The sequence below is a fragment of the Myotis davidii genome, unplaced genomic scaffold (genome assembly GCF_000327345.1).
Source record: "Myotis davidii unplaced genomic scaffold, ASM32734v1 scaffold534, whole genome shotgun sequence".
NCBI classification, from domain to species: domain Eukaryota; kingdom Metazoa; phylum Chordata; class Mammalia; order Chiroptera; family Vespertilionidae; genus Myotis; species Myotis davidii.
Window position 1 is genome coordinate 4,606,186 of NW_006286678.1, and position 15,389 is coordinate 4,621,574.

The window sequence follows — 15,389 nt, forward strand, 5'->3', positions numbered from 1 at the left end:
GGCTGGAAAGGTCACAGGTCGGGGACACGGGTTGAGGAGGGCCTTAGAAGCCAAACTGAAAAATCTATACCGAATTGAATAGGCAGCAGGGAGCTGGTGAATCCAGAACGGTGTTGATTCTAGGCACCCATGACCTGGCTGTCTCAGCAAACCTTTTTATTGGTTCCCGTAGATGAGCTGATTTGCTTGTGATTTTCCAGATGGAAGGTATAGCCAACGATTCATAATTTTGCTGTTCCCCACCCCACAATGTTTATGTCTCTATCTTGCCTTCTTGTACTGACTAAACTTTCTGAACAGTTTTCAGTAACGACAGGTTTCCTTAACATGTTCTTGACTTTACTAAGAAGGCTTCAAGTATTTCACCAGTTAGGTATGCTGTTGACTCTAGATTTAAGATCAATATCAGATCAAAGCAGTATACTCCAATTCTTATTTACTAAGAGGTATTGTGAGGAATTAGTATTGAGTTTCAGCCAATGCCTTTTCCATAGCTTTGACATAATCACATGTTTCTCCTCCTTTGATACATTAATATGCTTTCCCAACCAATGCTTTCATATCGATCATCCTTGTATACCCAAATTAAGCCTTTTTTGGTCATGGTATAGTATTCTTTTTCTAATATTACTTGATCAGTGATATTGATTTTTTTGCATATATATTAATAATTGAACAGTTTAGTAACAGAAATATGTGTCCCTTGAAGATATGTAATACTTTAAACAATAAAATAAAACTTAAAAAAAAGATCTTGCTCAAAACAAAACCAAAAAACTTGTTCAAGAAGCTAAATGACTGAGGCATCTTATTTTTTAAAATAATTTTAAAAAACTTTTAATGTTTCTTCTAAGGTTATTAGGCTATTCATATTTTCTACCTCTTCTTGAGTTAATTTTGATAATTCATGTTTTTCTAGAAAATTCTACATGAGTTGAGATTTCCACATTTGTTAGTGCGGAGCAGCCATGCATTTCCAAATGGTTTTTAGCATCATCTCTTCCATGTCTCTGGTTGTATCTTCTCCTTATTCCTTGGTTCATCTATCTTATTGGTCTTTTCAAATAACAATTCTTGGTTGTATTTATTGTTACGTCTGCTTTTCTGTTTCCTAATTTGTTATTTTCTGCTTTTTCCTGATCCATTTCTTCCTCCTCCTTTCCTTAGGCTCACGTTATTGCTTTTTTAGCTGGCTTCTTGAGTTGCGCGAGGCTTCAGTGAGGCACTGATTTTTCAATCCCTTGCTTTTGGAATCAAGGTTTTAAAGCATGTGTAACAGAGGCAGAAACTATTGGGGTTCAGTCCCCGTTGAAGAAAGAACCCCATCCCAGGAGCCGGAGAGCTGGATTCCAGTACCAGCCTTGCCTCAAATCAGCTGAGTGTCTCTAGGCATGACCTTCCTCTCTCAGGACCCTCTCATCCATCTCAGGCAGCCAGGCGAGCTCCCATGCACCAGCCATCTCTTATCAGGACAACACCCTCTGTCCCCCAGGGGGCAGATATAGCTTCCTCTGATGTGCTCCTGGCTCTCATCCCAACACACATATCCACGGAAGCTGTGCAGTTGAACTTCATTCTGTGTGATGGAGCCAGTGAGCAGTGGTGACTGTGTGGCTGGAAGGCAAGGCGCAGCCTGGGTGTCCCAGCTGAGACACGTGGAGCCTCTGGACATGGGGTCAGAGGCAGGGCCAGGTGCACATGCAAGGCAGTGGAATGGAGTGGCTAACCATGTGGACTTTGACCTTCCAATGTCTCATACCCTGTAAAATGGGGTGGTATCAGTGCCTTACCTCATAGAGTTCTTGGGGGTTAATTGAGTTAATAATTTAAAATACTAAGAACAGACCTGGTGTCTTGTAGTTTCCATGTTAGCATTTTGGCTTGTCGTTGTCATTAATAGCATGGAGGCAGGAGGTGTGGGTGATGAATGAGGACTCACCCTGCTCTCCAGAACCTGGCAGCCTGCAGGGACACGCTCTTGCCAGCGTCTGCCTCCCGGTCCCAGTGCCCAGCACAGTATCTGGTATCAGGAGGTGCTCCTGTGCCTTCACTGAATGAGTGACTGGCTCTAGCTGAAGGCAGAAGAATTCAGTGAGGACCAGAGCTGTGGGGGTTTGAGGCAGAGGGAGGCGTCTGAGCTGGTCTCTGCAGGTGGTGATGTTGGGCCAGTGCAGCAGGAGCAGAGGGTGCTTCACGCAGAGGGCACAACAGAGCAAAGGGGTGGCGGTGGGTGCTGAGGCCCAAGTCCTACTGGGGGCATTTCCAAATGGTGAGCCGGCTGGAGCTCCAGTTCCCAGGGACACAGCAGAGCCACCTGTTCCTGCTGTGTGGAGCCAGGGTGGCTGGAGGTGTGCACGTGCGTGTGTGTGTGTGTGTGTGTGTGTGTGGGTACGTGTGCATGTGTGTTTCCATGCGAGTAACGTGAGGAGCTGGGGGCATGTTGGTGCTCAGCGTCCAGACGTGACAAATGTGCAGATGTCCGGGGAGCGGTGGACATGAGCAGCTGGCCGCGGAGACACTCACCCTGTGATTTGTTGCTTTGATTCCTCAGGCCGAGACTTGGCGAGCACGACCCTCCCCGGGTACCCTCCGCACGTCCCCCCCGCCGGACAGGGCAGCTACTCGGCACCGACGCTGACAGGGATGGTGCCTGGTGAGTTTGCATTGTTGGCGTCTCCACAGCAGGCGGCGGATGGGGTTTCGGGAGGGGGGGGCATCTCCCCGAGCAGCCCTGGTGACCTCTATGCTTCTGAGAAGTGGACCTGAATAAATCAGGCAGAGGTCTGCACTTTCGGCTTCCTCTGCAGCCGGGCCTGCCGTGGGGCCGGGACCAGCCAGTGGCGGCACCCGGGGGGACCTCAGAGAGAGGGGGGCTATTGGCTGTCACTCAAACAGTCCTCATTGGCCACCTGGGAAGTCTGAACACAGAGGGGTGCGGGACCTGGTCGCAGGCCTCCCAGCCTGGGGAGTGAGGGCCCTCCCCCATCCTCTCCTCCCATCTCCCTTCCCCACCCGCTCCATGTGACATGAGCACAGGGAGAACCCCTGAGGAGCTCCCCGTGGCCTCACGCTTTGGAACTGAGGACCATGTGCTCAGGACAGACAGGAAGCTGTCTGGTGGGTTTGTCACTTGACTCTAAACTGAACACCCTGTGGCCCTTGAAACCTGCTCCCCTCGGGCTGGCAGCCTGTCAGTTTCTTTCAAGACAGTGGAAGGGAGGCCACCACGCGCCCTTCCATGCACAACACAGCACATGGCGCTATCCGCGTGCGAAGGGCATGAGCACGGCAGGGGTACCCCAAGTATTCGTTTTTTAAAAGATGCTTAAAGACATGATCAGGGGAAAGTCAGGTTGAAGGGTTGTTACACTTCTTTTAAGGGCTCGTGTGGTCCCTTGTTTTGAATCATTTACGGGGCCACACGACTTATTCCGTGCTGGGGGGCTCCAGCGGCGCTCCTCTCCCCGCACACACTGCTGATCTCTCGGGCGTGTGGAAAGCCAGCTGGTTATTTCTCCCCTTCCAACCCCAGGGACTTCTCTGTGGAGCCTCACAACAGCTCTGAGAAGCAGGCGGGTGGATCATTCACCTGCTTTCTTGCTGAGGAAATTGAGCCCAGAAAGGAGTTGGGACGGGTCCAAGTCAACCAGCAAGTAGGAGTCTGAACAGTGTGAACCCCCCTTAGACCCAGGCATGAGGGACCTACTCTGGCCCCATAGGCCCCACCCCCCGATTGGCCATCTTCAGGGCCAAGGAGATCTGTCCACCTGGTACCTGAGCCCCTCCTTCTAGCCCACCCTAGGGTCCTGTCCAGATACCACCAGACTCTTCCAGCATCTTCCCTGACTTACATCACAGGCATGTGCACCCCGGGGCTGAGGACTGGCTCTTCGCGGGGGGTGTGGACAGAGCTTGGGTGTAAGTGGGTTTGGGGAAGGGAAGGGAAGCAGGGCAGATCCTAGCTCAGGTGGCTCTCCCACGCAGCCAGGTCCTGGCACAGATGCCCAGGGGTCCGGGAATTCTAAATTCACTCCTGCTTTCCAGGTTATTACAAAGATGTGTTTAACAAGGTAGGAGGACGGAGCATGTTTCATTTAACGGTTTGTTAGCTTGATTTATGGCTTTCAAATATGAGACATATGGGAAGTGGCCTCCGTGCGTACTCTCGCCCTGGGCCGTGCCAATGCCGAGAGGCCTGCCAAGGTCACACCTACAAAGCCTTTGCCTTTTCTGCTACCAGGATGGGCCCGTGCAGAGGGCAGGGAACTAGCAGGCATAAGGCAAACAGGTGGCGGGACACCCCCATCCCCACTCTTCCCAACTGTGAGCAAGCTGGAGCAGCCTCAGGAGATGGATCCCAAGTCATCTCCATTAATGGCCCCTCGAATTTATGCAGCATCTGAATGAATGCAAAGTGCTTTCCTGGGAGCCCTCGGATGTTGCCACCCTGCGAGGTGGGCCGGTCTGGAGTGTAGCCCCCGTTTTCCAACAGGAGAAGCCGAGGCTCAGAGCAGGTGGGGAGTTTTCCAAGGCTGCATGGCTTGTGTCTGGGTCTTTGCTGGTCAGTTCAGCACTCCTGCCTGGGTCTGTGCTGCCAGAGGGTAGGCAGCAGCATATTGGCAGCTGAGGCCACCAGCTGCCCTGCTGCCTCCCCACTGCCAACCCCAAAGAGGCCACGTTCAGAGAGCAGCCGAACTTTCCCGAGTTTACCCAAACAGAGCCTGCCCTCCGGCCCCCATCGTTACTCCAGCCCTAATTACCAGGCGCAAAATACACCTGGCCATGGGCCTGGCCGTGCCCGGTGGGAGCTGATGGCAGCTCCTTGCCCATTTATGGTGGACGCAGGTAGGCAGGGGCTGCCACAGGGTTGGCCCCGGGCGTGGTCCCCTGAGACTCTGTTTCCAAAGCAGAGGCAGGGCAAGTACACAGTGTACTCTTGTGCGTGCCTCTCCCCTCCCTTTCTCTTTTCTCCTTTTCTTGGTTTCTCTTCTCACATACCCCAGCACTGTCAGGGCCGGGAATCCATACGCGGTGGGCACGGTCCTTGGTTCCTGTTCCTCAGTGTCCAAATCGCTGTCACGGCTTTGGGACAGTCTCCAACATGATTTCCAAATGTGCCTCTTGGACGGCTTCAGGGACATTGCGGGCTCTTACGCACGGTCTTTGCAGGAACTGCCCCAGGTTTGGCTCACAGCTAAGATGGCCCGCCTTTAGCAGAGCGGGTCCTTGGCCGGCCATTCAGGCATCTCCATGGTCGGGCCTCAGCTTGCCTTTCCGGCCTCCTCTCCCAGCCTGTCCCCAGCCCTGACCGCTCCTGGTTCCCAGCGCGACTCACGCCTCCCGGTCAGTGTCCCTCTTGATTCTGTGCCCTCAGCTTGGACCACTTCCTACTACGGCCCGTTCGGATCCAGGGTCACTCTTCGGGCCTGAACGTGCATCTTACCCGCCCCGTGAAGCCTCTGGCGTGGCGTCCTCTGGGGGCAGAGCCTTGCACTTGGCTTTGTTGTGCCACACGGCCCACTGTGTTCGTGGCCCGCTCGCTATGCCACTGGGAGGCGACCTCATTGAGGACCAGGCCCTCTGCTTTGTTTTCTGCACTATTCATGGACCTTAGCACATAGTAGGTCCTTTTGCTAAGGGAGGGAGGCCCCCCAGGGCTGCAACAGACAAGATGCTATTTGACGGCAGGTTCTCGGACAGTGATGGCAAACCTATGACATGCGTGTCAGAGGTGACACGTGAACTCATTTTTCTGGTTGATTTTTCTTGGTTCAATGGCATTTAGATATATAAAATAAATATCAAAAATATAAGTCTTTGTTTTACTGTGGTTGCAAATATCAAAAAATTTCTATATGTGACACGGCACCAGAGTTACGTTAGGGTTTTTCAAAATGCTGACACGCCGAGCTCAAAAGGTTCGCCATCACTGCCCTAGGAGTATGGTGGGTCCTTCCAGTCCTGGCACTCTACTTGCCATGGATTGGGACACATCATTTGTAGGTGCCTTTCAATTAAATTTCTCAGTTAATTGACAGCTCTTATTTTCTTGACAGTAGTAGGTGAGGGTGAGGGTAGAGCAGGAGCTTGGGCCAGTGAGGGGGTCTGGAACAGCAGCAAGAGGCGAGCAGAGACAGGCCAGCTGCACCCTGGCAGGAGGAAGGAGAGACGGGTGTGATTCCCTCTGCTTCCAGGGCGCGTCCCCGCCCCGCTGCTCCCACGTGACTGGCCCAGCCTGCCCTGCCCCTTCTCATCCCTGTGGGTTTCACCTCCTCAGAGGGGTCTTCCCTTTGACCCCAAATGTATTCGTTTCCTATCGCTGCTGAAGTGAGTTACTGCAAACAAGTGACTTAAAACAAGATAAATCCGCCACCTCTCAGTTCTGGAGGCCAGGCTCTCCCAGGCTGAGGCCCAGGGGCAGGCAGGGCTGTGCTCATTCTGCAGAGGAGAGCCGTTCCTTCTCCAGCATGTACATACTGCCCAGATCCCTTGTTCGCGGGCCCGTCTTCATCGTCATCTGCAGAGCTGGCAACATGGGGCCGAGTCTTTATCCTCACGCCACCGCGCGGGTTCTCTCTCCTGCCCGCCTCTTGCACTCATAAGGCTCCTTGGGGTTTTATTGGACCCACCTGGATAACCCAGGGTACTCCCCTTATCTCCAGGTCCGCTAATTAGTAACCTTAATTCCCCTTTGCCACAAAACCTGCCATGCTCACAGGTCCCAGGGTTAGGACGTAGACGTCTGAGGTGGGGGGCTGTTACTCTGCCTACCACACCGTCCAAGCCAGCCACCCAGCCCCCAACTCCTCTCTTAAAGCGTCCTGTTCTTTTCACTCGTGATTCTGAGCACAATGGAAGGAATTTAATCAGTGCTTGACTCCTTCCTTGCGGGCCTTCCCCTCAGGTCTGTGCAGTCCACAGGGTTGCACAGTCACAGGCTGTGTCTGTCTGTTCACCGCTGTGCCGCAGTTCCTGGCTGAGTGCCTGGCCCCGCTGAAATAAGAAGGGGGGCTTTGGGCTGGGCTGCAGTGAGAGCTCGGCCCAATGCTGGCACATGCAGCGAGGATGCTGGGCAGCGGCCTGGTGAAACAGGCAAGGGCTGTGCCTGGTTCTGAGTCACCGACCTGCTTCTCACTAGCTGTGTGACTTGGGGCCTGTGATGTAACTTCTCTGTGCCCTCGTTTCCTCCTCATCAATGAAATGGGGATGATGGTAATAAGAGTGAGCATGAAATGCGGTCATATGTGTAAAAAGCCTTAGAACTTTGCCTGGCACATATCAAGTGCCATATAGGTGTTCTTTATCATGCTGCTGCTGCTTGTTTATAGAGGGGACTGAGCTGGGTGCAGTGGTGAGAAGACAAGCCTAGCTGGCCTGCCTAAAGCTGGCCTGGCCGAGTTGGCATTAAATTGAGAGATGCCCAGCAGAGCTCATACCCCATGGATCAGCGGGAGCAGCAATTAGAGAACCCACAAGAGTGTTGCCAGGCAGGAGTGGGGCAGATGCTGAATGCTGCAGGTCTGGGAAACGGAGAGGCACCTGGGGTTGGTCCGATTGAGAAAGGTCTCTTGGAGAAGGGGGGCCTCTAAGCTAGGCTGTGGCAGGTGTCCTTGGCCATCTGAAGAGGAGGCAGGGGGTGAGCCCAGTGGTGGAGTGGGTTCACGGGGGGGGGGGGTGGGCATGGCCGCCAGCCCAGGCTGGGTGAATGGGGTTGGCGGGAAGGGCGGTGGTGGGGGGTCCCGGGGGGTGGGGGGTGGGCATGGCCGCCAGCCCAGGCTGGGTGAATGGGGTTGGCGGGAAGGGGCTTGATTGAGGAGGAGGCTGGTGGCCAGCATGATTAGGTTTTGGACTTGTCAACTTTCAGAGGCCAAGCAGACATCCAGGCAAGGCCCCTCTGCAGACAAGTGGCAAAGCAGGTCAAGAGTGCAGGGGCAGGGCCTGGCCCGGAGAGAGGGGGAGCCGTGGAGTTGCCCCAGGAGAAGTGGCGGGGGGGGAGAGGGGTGCCGTGAGAGGCGTGTGGCTTCACCACTGCTTAGCTGTGTGACTGCACAAGCTGCAAGACCTCTCTGAGCCTGCCTTGCCTGCAGCAACTGAGGCCCCAGGCCTGTGAGGCAGGGAGGGCACGGAGGTCTGCAGGGAAGGAGATGTGGGTTTCTTTTGTCCACCTTTAGCCCCTCCTGACTTTGAGCATGCAGGCTTCGGGGCTGGGGCCTCAGCGCCCAGGCTGGGAAGCCAGAGCCTGGATTGTGGTGGAGCTCAGCCAGAACCTCAATGTGTGATCTGACTTGTCATTTCTGCCCTCTGAGCCTGCTTGGGCGGGTGGACCACAGATAGTGCAGGGGTCGGCTACCTGTTGATCGTTTCTGACTCTTTGCTGCCCTCTAGTGGCCTCCAGTCACTCTGCCACACCAGGAGCGTGGAATTGACCCCAGGATTTCTACCTACAAAATGTCAGAGAAATCATGATGACTTTCTACTTGTGTTCATTTGTTCATTCATTCATCCTTCAAACATTTTCTTAGAGACCCTGGGTGCCAGTTCTGAGCTAGGAGCAGTGTTATAGACTCAGCTCCTGCCCTCAGGGAGCTCACAGTCTAATTGGGGAAACATAAAAATCAACCTTGCGTGGGCATCAGGGTATGACCAAAGCCTTGGGAAGGTGACAGGGACGAACAGGAAGGGCAGGCTGGGCCTCCTCCAGCACCGATGCCTCAACCCCTGGAAACCTCTGGGGCCTGAGGCGGCACAAACCAGCCTTGACAGGTGGCAGGCTCTGCCTGCGGATCCGGATGGGGTCAGAGGTGAGGCTGCTGTGCCTCACAGGATGGAGCACAAGGGCCTGGAAGGGTCTGATCTGGACAGTTTCTGTGACCGGCTCCGGGAACCCTGCGTTGAAGTGACTCTGGGACTGGAGAGACTCAGATGAGACGTTTGCTGCATCGGGAAGAAAACAGTTGCAAAAGCAACAACTTCGAGATGGAAAGCATGCTGGAAGCATGACGGTTCCACTGGAGTTTAGGAGACCTGGGTTCTAATTCCAGCGAACATTCCAGCGTTACCGGGGAACATGGCCTTGGAACCTCCTGCTCGCTCTCAAAACAGGAGGCGGGAGCTCGGGGAGATTGGATTGGATGCTCTGTGGGGGGCCTTCTGGTCCTGCCATTCAAGGGCTTCTCAGGCTGTGACTTCCCTGCCTGCTGGTGTCACCTCCGGGCTGGACTGGAGGGCTCCCTGCCACCTCTGTTCTAAGTGGGCAGCAAATGGTTTCGGGTTCCCTGCAAGTCTGGGCTGTGACGAGGGCAGCGAAGTGGGGGCAGGTTGGCCTGGGGCACAGAGGAGTGTGGGTGTCCTGAGGAGAACGGGTGGCCTTGCTGGGCACTGGGCCCTAAGTCCTGACGGCCAGTCAGCTTCCAGGAGCTAAACCCTCAGGACTGGCCAAGGGCTGCAGCCCAGGTGTGCACCGCTTTACAGAGCAGCTGCAGGGGCGCTGGCCCCAGCACCGGCCACACAGAAAGTGGCAGAGCAGCCTGACCCCAAGCCCCCGGGGCTTGGGGAATCTTTCTGCATTGCTTCCGGGTACCACTTCTTGCCAGAGGGTCTTCCAAGACTGCTGGGAGGCCTTTCTGCCTGGCTGTGGGGTCGATTCCTGGTTAGGGCCCTGGGAGGAGACAGTGCCCTGCAGGTCCTGGTCCTGCCCAGGTCCTGCAAACAGTAGGCGCTCAATGCATGTAGGTGGCGTTTATTTGAATGTGAGCTTGCCCCTCGCGACCCTGTCCAGTGCAGAGCTGAGGCCCAGAGTCCAGCTGCGTAATAAACAGGCTTCAGCCGACTTCCACGCCCCCGCTCGCTCCTCCAATATTTGCTCTGGCTCCTCTGGAAGACGCCGAGACAATGGCCCTTGTTACCCTCTGTTTGAGTTATTTATTTTTTTCACTTTTCCCTCCTTCCCCTCTCGGGGGACTCGCCTCTCGCCCTCATCCCTCATGTTTTCCCTTTCACTTGACTGTCATTCTCATTGTCCTCCCGGGGCCAGGAACGCAGGGTGACAGGCAAGGGGAGCCCAACCGGGCCGGGAGGCTGGAAATATAGTCATTAATGGGACCCGCGCAGCCCAGATGTCCTCCCTGAATGCGGGTAATTTGTTTTTAATGAAAAACCACGCGGTGACCCTGAACAAATGAATTTTCTTTATAAGGAGTCTATGTGCAACGGCACAAATAAAGGACCCGGATCGGGGAGACTTAGATCCAGGGTGGAAAAAAGAGAGAAAGGAAGAGGGAAGGAGTGGAGTCGAAAGGAGCAAGAGGGATAAAAGAGGGAGGAAAGGGAGATTTACAAGGACAGCTGTGCTCTCATGTCCCTTTGTCTAAAGAGCCTGCTCAGGTCACGGGTGCCTTGGGCACGGTCCTGCCGAGCAGGGTGCTCGACAGTCACGGCCATTCTGAGAGCTTGTCCACAACGATGCGAAGAGTAGGGACCCCCGTCTGGACAGATCTCCGCTGCGTGCAGGCCTCTGCGGTGTGAGCTCGGAGGGTGCCCCCTGCAGTGGTAGGAGGGCACGGCCGTTCGGCCCACTTCACAGAGATGAAAACCGAGGCGTAGGAAGCGTGACTTGGTGACGGGCACACAGCCGGCCAGTGGTCGGATGCGGATGGCGAGGGGAGGGCTTTGCCAGGTTGGAGCTTGACTCTCAGAAGCACCGTGTAACATTAGGGGTGGCTTTCTCTGTGTGACGGAGGAGAAGCGGCAGCACGGGCGGCTCGGAGGCCCGAGGCACCGGGTCTGTACAGAGGAGTCACATGGAAGCAAATCCCCACGGTTCCTGGAACTCTCTTCCCATCAGGGCTTTGTGAACAGGCAGACTTTCTGGGAACACTTTGGGTGGGGACTTCCTGGAAAGAGAACTCCTGACAAGGAGCCAGAGACCCCCCCCAAAAAAAAAATGGCTGCAGGGGCATCGAAAGCTGGAGACCAGACCTGGGCCACACACAGCACCAGGATGTTTTGGGGGGAATGTAGGGCAGGGACTGGGACCGCAGCAAAGGCAGTGACTCGGCGGACGTCCAGGCTGAGGGCCTTGCTCTTGGAATGGGGGAGTCTGCCTGAAGGAGAAGCCTTGAAGGCCTAGGTTGGGGTGCCTCTGTGTGGTGTGCAGAGGGGTCTGTTCTGACTCGCACCTTGTGGGGGACTCCATTCCTCCTTCCGTCATGGGTGGACAGGGCTGGACGCTACCGCTGTTTAGAACTCAGCCTGGGAGTGCACGGATGAGGCCAAGGAAAGGACTTGTTCAAGGTCACACGGCATGTCAGAGGAAGAGCCAGGCTCTTGCTGTGGTGGCAGCCGGCCCTGTTGTCCCCTCTGGGCTAGTGGGAAATATCAACGTGTGTCTTCCCCCCGAACGCCCCCCCCACCCCCCCCCACCCGCTCTCTCGTGTGCTTCTTGGGACCTGGCCAGCTGCAGGGCGTCTCCTGGGATGCAGGCAAGTCTACCCAGCACCTGCCAGAGGTTCTGCCAGGACCCACAGGCCATGCTAAGGCCCAGGTCCTCTGCACTCTGCTTCTCCCCAGAGCCAGGCAGCTAGACAAGAAGGAACGAGTGTTTCCTTTCCCTGGGTTCAGGTTCCCTCTGGAAGTTGTGGCCCAATTAGAAAATCAGACAAATAGAAAAATCTGGCCGTGTCCTGGCTGAGGTTATAAAGTTTCGGCTGGCGTGTAGGTCTCTGCTTCCTCTTCCTGTCTGTGAGCCTGGCCGGCGCCGGCTTCCTCCGCCACCGGGAGCAGACCTTCCCTTCCTCCGCCACCTGGAGCAGACCTTCCCTGGCTCTGTGCTTCTCTGTAACGGATGGTTTATTCTCTGCTGACTTCCAAAATGGTTCGAGGCAGCTTCCTGACCTGTTAATAACACCAGCCCGAACCTGAGATCCCTGTCGTCACACAGGAGGCCTGCCGATGGGTCACACGGAGGGGCCCGGGGAGCTGCTGGCCCCACCCGCGAGGGGACTGGCTTCCAGCAGGTTCCCACTGCGGAGCCCGGGCTCTGAGCGGGCCCTGTGCCTGGAACTACCCGCGCTTCGCTGCTGGGAACAGCTCGTATTCTTGGAAATAGTTTCTGCCTGGGTATATTCCAGAGCACACTTCCAAAAGCATACTTTTAATCAAAAAGATCACTAGACAGGCTGGGAGAAATTGTGATTTCGACAGTGGACCATGACAGACTCCAGAGGGGGTTGCCAGGGGCCAAGTGAACTCCTCTGGTTAGGTCTTGGATTAGTTACACCACCAGTGAGCTGACCGGGTGGTGTCTCTCTTAATTGTCCTCATTGGTGAGATGAGTTCTGGCCTCCCTTCCTCCCTTCGTTCGTTCGTTCGTTCCTTCCTTCCTTCCCACTCTCCCTCTTTAGTAGTCTCCTCCTCCCTCCCTTATTCACATCCCCTTTCCTCCCTCTCTTCTTCCTTCACTCATTCATCCAGTCAGTCATCAGACGGTCCCTGAGCTCCTCCTGAGTGCTGAGCACAGAAATAATTGAATTTCGCAAGACCCAGGAGTATCTCTGAGGAGAATCGCCCATGTTACCTGCTCAGAATGGAAAGAACCAGCTCGAATGTGGGGGCTTGTGGGATCTCTAGGCCCAGGACTCCTGGGGGACAGCAGAGGGTGAGGTGTGTGGGGTGCAGGAGCCAAGGGTTCGCTTGCTGACCGGAAGGGAGGCTCTGGCCTGTGGCCAGCTCACCCTAGGTCTCCCCGGGAAGCTCCAGGGAAGCCTGGTCCCTGCAAATCTCCATCCCTGGCACGGGTGCCAGGCCCCTGTGTACAAACAGGGGGCTCCGTACTTAGGAGCGGGGAGGAGCAGGGAGCTGCCCTGAATGGCTGCCTGCTTTGGAAATTTCTATGCATTTGTAATAACAAAATTACCATAATTTGCTCGTTAACGCAGCTAGATCAGTCAAGCATTGTTCCATCGCGGGTGGGGAGGCCACTGCGCCTCTCTCTGTACACGCTACACACCCAGCCAGCATGCCAGCCCGTTAGAGCGCTGGAAATTAGCATGCAAATGGTCCTAATTCGGTGGGCGAGCTGTCAGGCAGCGCCTCTCTGGCCTTGTCTCTGTGAAGGCCCTGACAGCCCAGCTCCAGCACCGGCCCACCCTCCTCGCTCCAGCCAGGAGGGGCTCCGAGGGCCACCTCCAGACTGACAGCTTGGCGGCCTCCCTCCCTCCGTCAGCGCCATCAGGCCTGGCGGCAGCCTCCCCGGGGAGCAGGCAGGGCCTGCCACCATGCTGGCCAGACTGAGGAGGCAGGCGGGCGCGTGGGCTGGTGGGGGAGGCTGGCCGGGGCTCAGACCCACCAGCCCTGGCTGGACTGAGGCAATGGGGCAGTGGGGGTGGAGGGGCGGCCTCCAACTCAGGGCCTGGCTAGGGCCCAGGGATCCTGTGGCCGGTGGGTTCTGAGAGTGTCCCCGCAGGAACTCCGGGGTGCCTTCTCCCACATGCACATCCATGAGGAGCAAGTTCAAATCCTGCCGGCTCCCCTTCTTTGTGTTCCAGGGTTGACCTTAACACATCCCTGCTCTCCTTCCCGCACACCTGGGATATCGCTGCCGAGGCCATGCCCAGGACCCCTCCAGCTGTGAAGGAGAACTGGGGAGGCTGAGAGGTGTGTGGTGCAGGCAGGCACCTGGGACCAGGACTCAGCACCTTTGGGTCTCAGTCTTCCTCCAGGTTTACTAGCCTTTGGGGAAGTCACCTCCCCCCTCTGGACCTCAGTCTCTGAATTGTTATGGTGAAGGCATCTTGATGGTCTTCCATGGAGCCGTCCAGAATGGGAGGGAGGAAGAGGCCCGAGTAACGGACATCTAGTGGGAACTTCTGTCGGCAGGCCCTGTGCTGACTGCCTTTCGTTTCCCAAGCTGCCCGCTCTCGCAGTAACCCCACCACGCCAGTGTGGATGTTAACCTGCTTCACAGAGGAAGCGGCTGAGGCCTCACCCCCGCAGGGTCACAGAGTCCAGTCTTGCTCACCCCAGAGCCCTTCCAACAAGAGAAAATGCAGGCCCCCGAGAGCCAGTCACATGTCCTCCCTGACCGTGACAGGCCCGGCGATGCCACCTTGCAGGCAGCCAGTGCCTCTTCCCGTGCCCAGCACATCCTCAGGGCTAAAGAAATGAGAACCCAGTGGGCCCAGCTATGACGGCCTTTGGGGATCCACTGTGTCCATCCTTACATCCCCCCTGACATGTGACACAAAGTGAAGAAACGATTGTGGGAGAAAGAGGGGAGGCCACCGGGCTTGCCTAAGGTTTCCCCAGGCTCTTTCTTGGGACCTTGCTCCTTCCCCCCAGGAGGGGAGGAAGCCCACACCAGGACTCAGGGCTGGTGAGTGGAGAGCAGGCTGGATCTCACACGCCCACAGCGGGTGGTCCTTCTGCGGTGAGCAACCTGCTCTCCCCTACGTGGCTGCCCTGCCTCCTTTGCCTGTTTTAAGGGAACCTTTCTGGGTCCTTTTGGCTTTCAGATACGTGGGGAGATGAGAGAGACCCCCTGGCTCCTGGCTGGGGAGCAGAGGGGGCCCCTGAGCCGGAGCCTCCACTACACCACAGCACTCCCCACCCCCAGCACAGAGCAGATGCTCCTGAAGGCTGGGGAAGCCACACTGAAAAACGTGTGGACCAAGAGGGAAAGTAAACACCACACATACACATACACACACACACACACACACACACACACACACACACATACACACATACACAGATAGAGACACACACACACACACACACATACACACACACACACACACACACACACACATACACAGACACACACACACACACACACATACACACACACACACACACACACACACACATTCACACATACACAGAAATAGACAGACACACATTCACACACATAGACACACATTCACACACACACACACACATTCACACACAGACATAGACAGACAGACACACACACACACACACACACGTGCAGGAAAGAACTAAAAGCCATCCAGCCTGCCTGCTTCAGACCAAAGGCCTTGAGCCAGGGGTAACTTCATTCCCGTGTGCTTTTCCTTCTCACCTGCCCTTTGGTTTGCTTGTTGGGACCCTGGCATGAGCCTGGTGGAACTTCAGGTCTCCATGTACCAACCTCTCAACAGCTGCCCTCGGGCTGTTTCGAGCGTCTCTTGGAGAGCAGATCCTGCCAACACAGGACCCAGGCAGACTCCCTGAGGACAGCTCAGGGACAATCCATTCCCACCCCAGAGGGCCCTGCAGGGGACTCTGACATTCCCTGGATGAGGCCCGACTGGGGCCTGCAAACTGCATTTCTGCTCCAGGAAGAATCGCCCTGGCTCCCCCTAGTGGAGAGATGGGATGCATCACCCTCC

General features: G+C 55.8%; 1 non-coding gene across 1 annotated transcript in view; it reads left to right on the top strand.

Moving 5' to 3' along the window:
• Positions 1-2,554: 2,554 nt before the first annotated feature.
• LOC102754605 overlaps positions 2,555-15,389 on the top strand; it is a 28,930-nt gene continuing 16,095 nt past the window's right edge. Inside the window, exon 1 of the transcript XR_001512965.1 lies at positions 2,555-2,653. This is a non-coding gene — a transcript (uncharacterized LOC102754605). The remainder of the gene's footprint in view (positions 2,654-15,389) is intronic.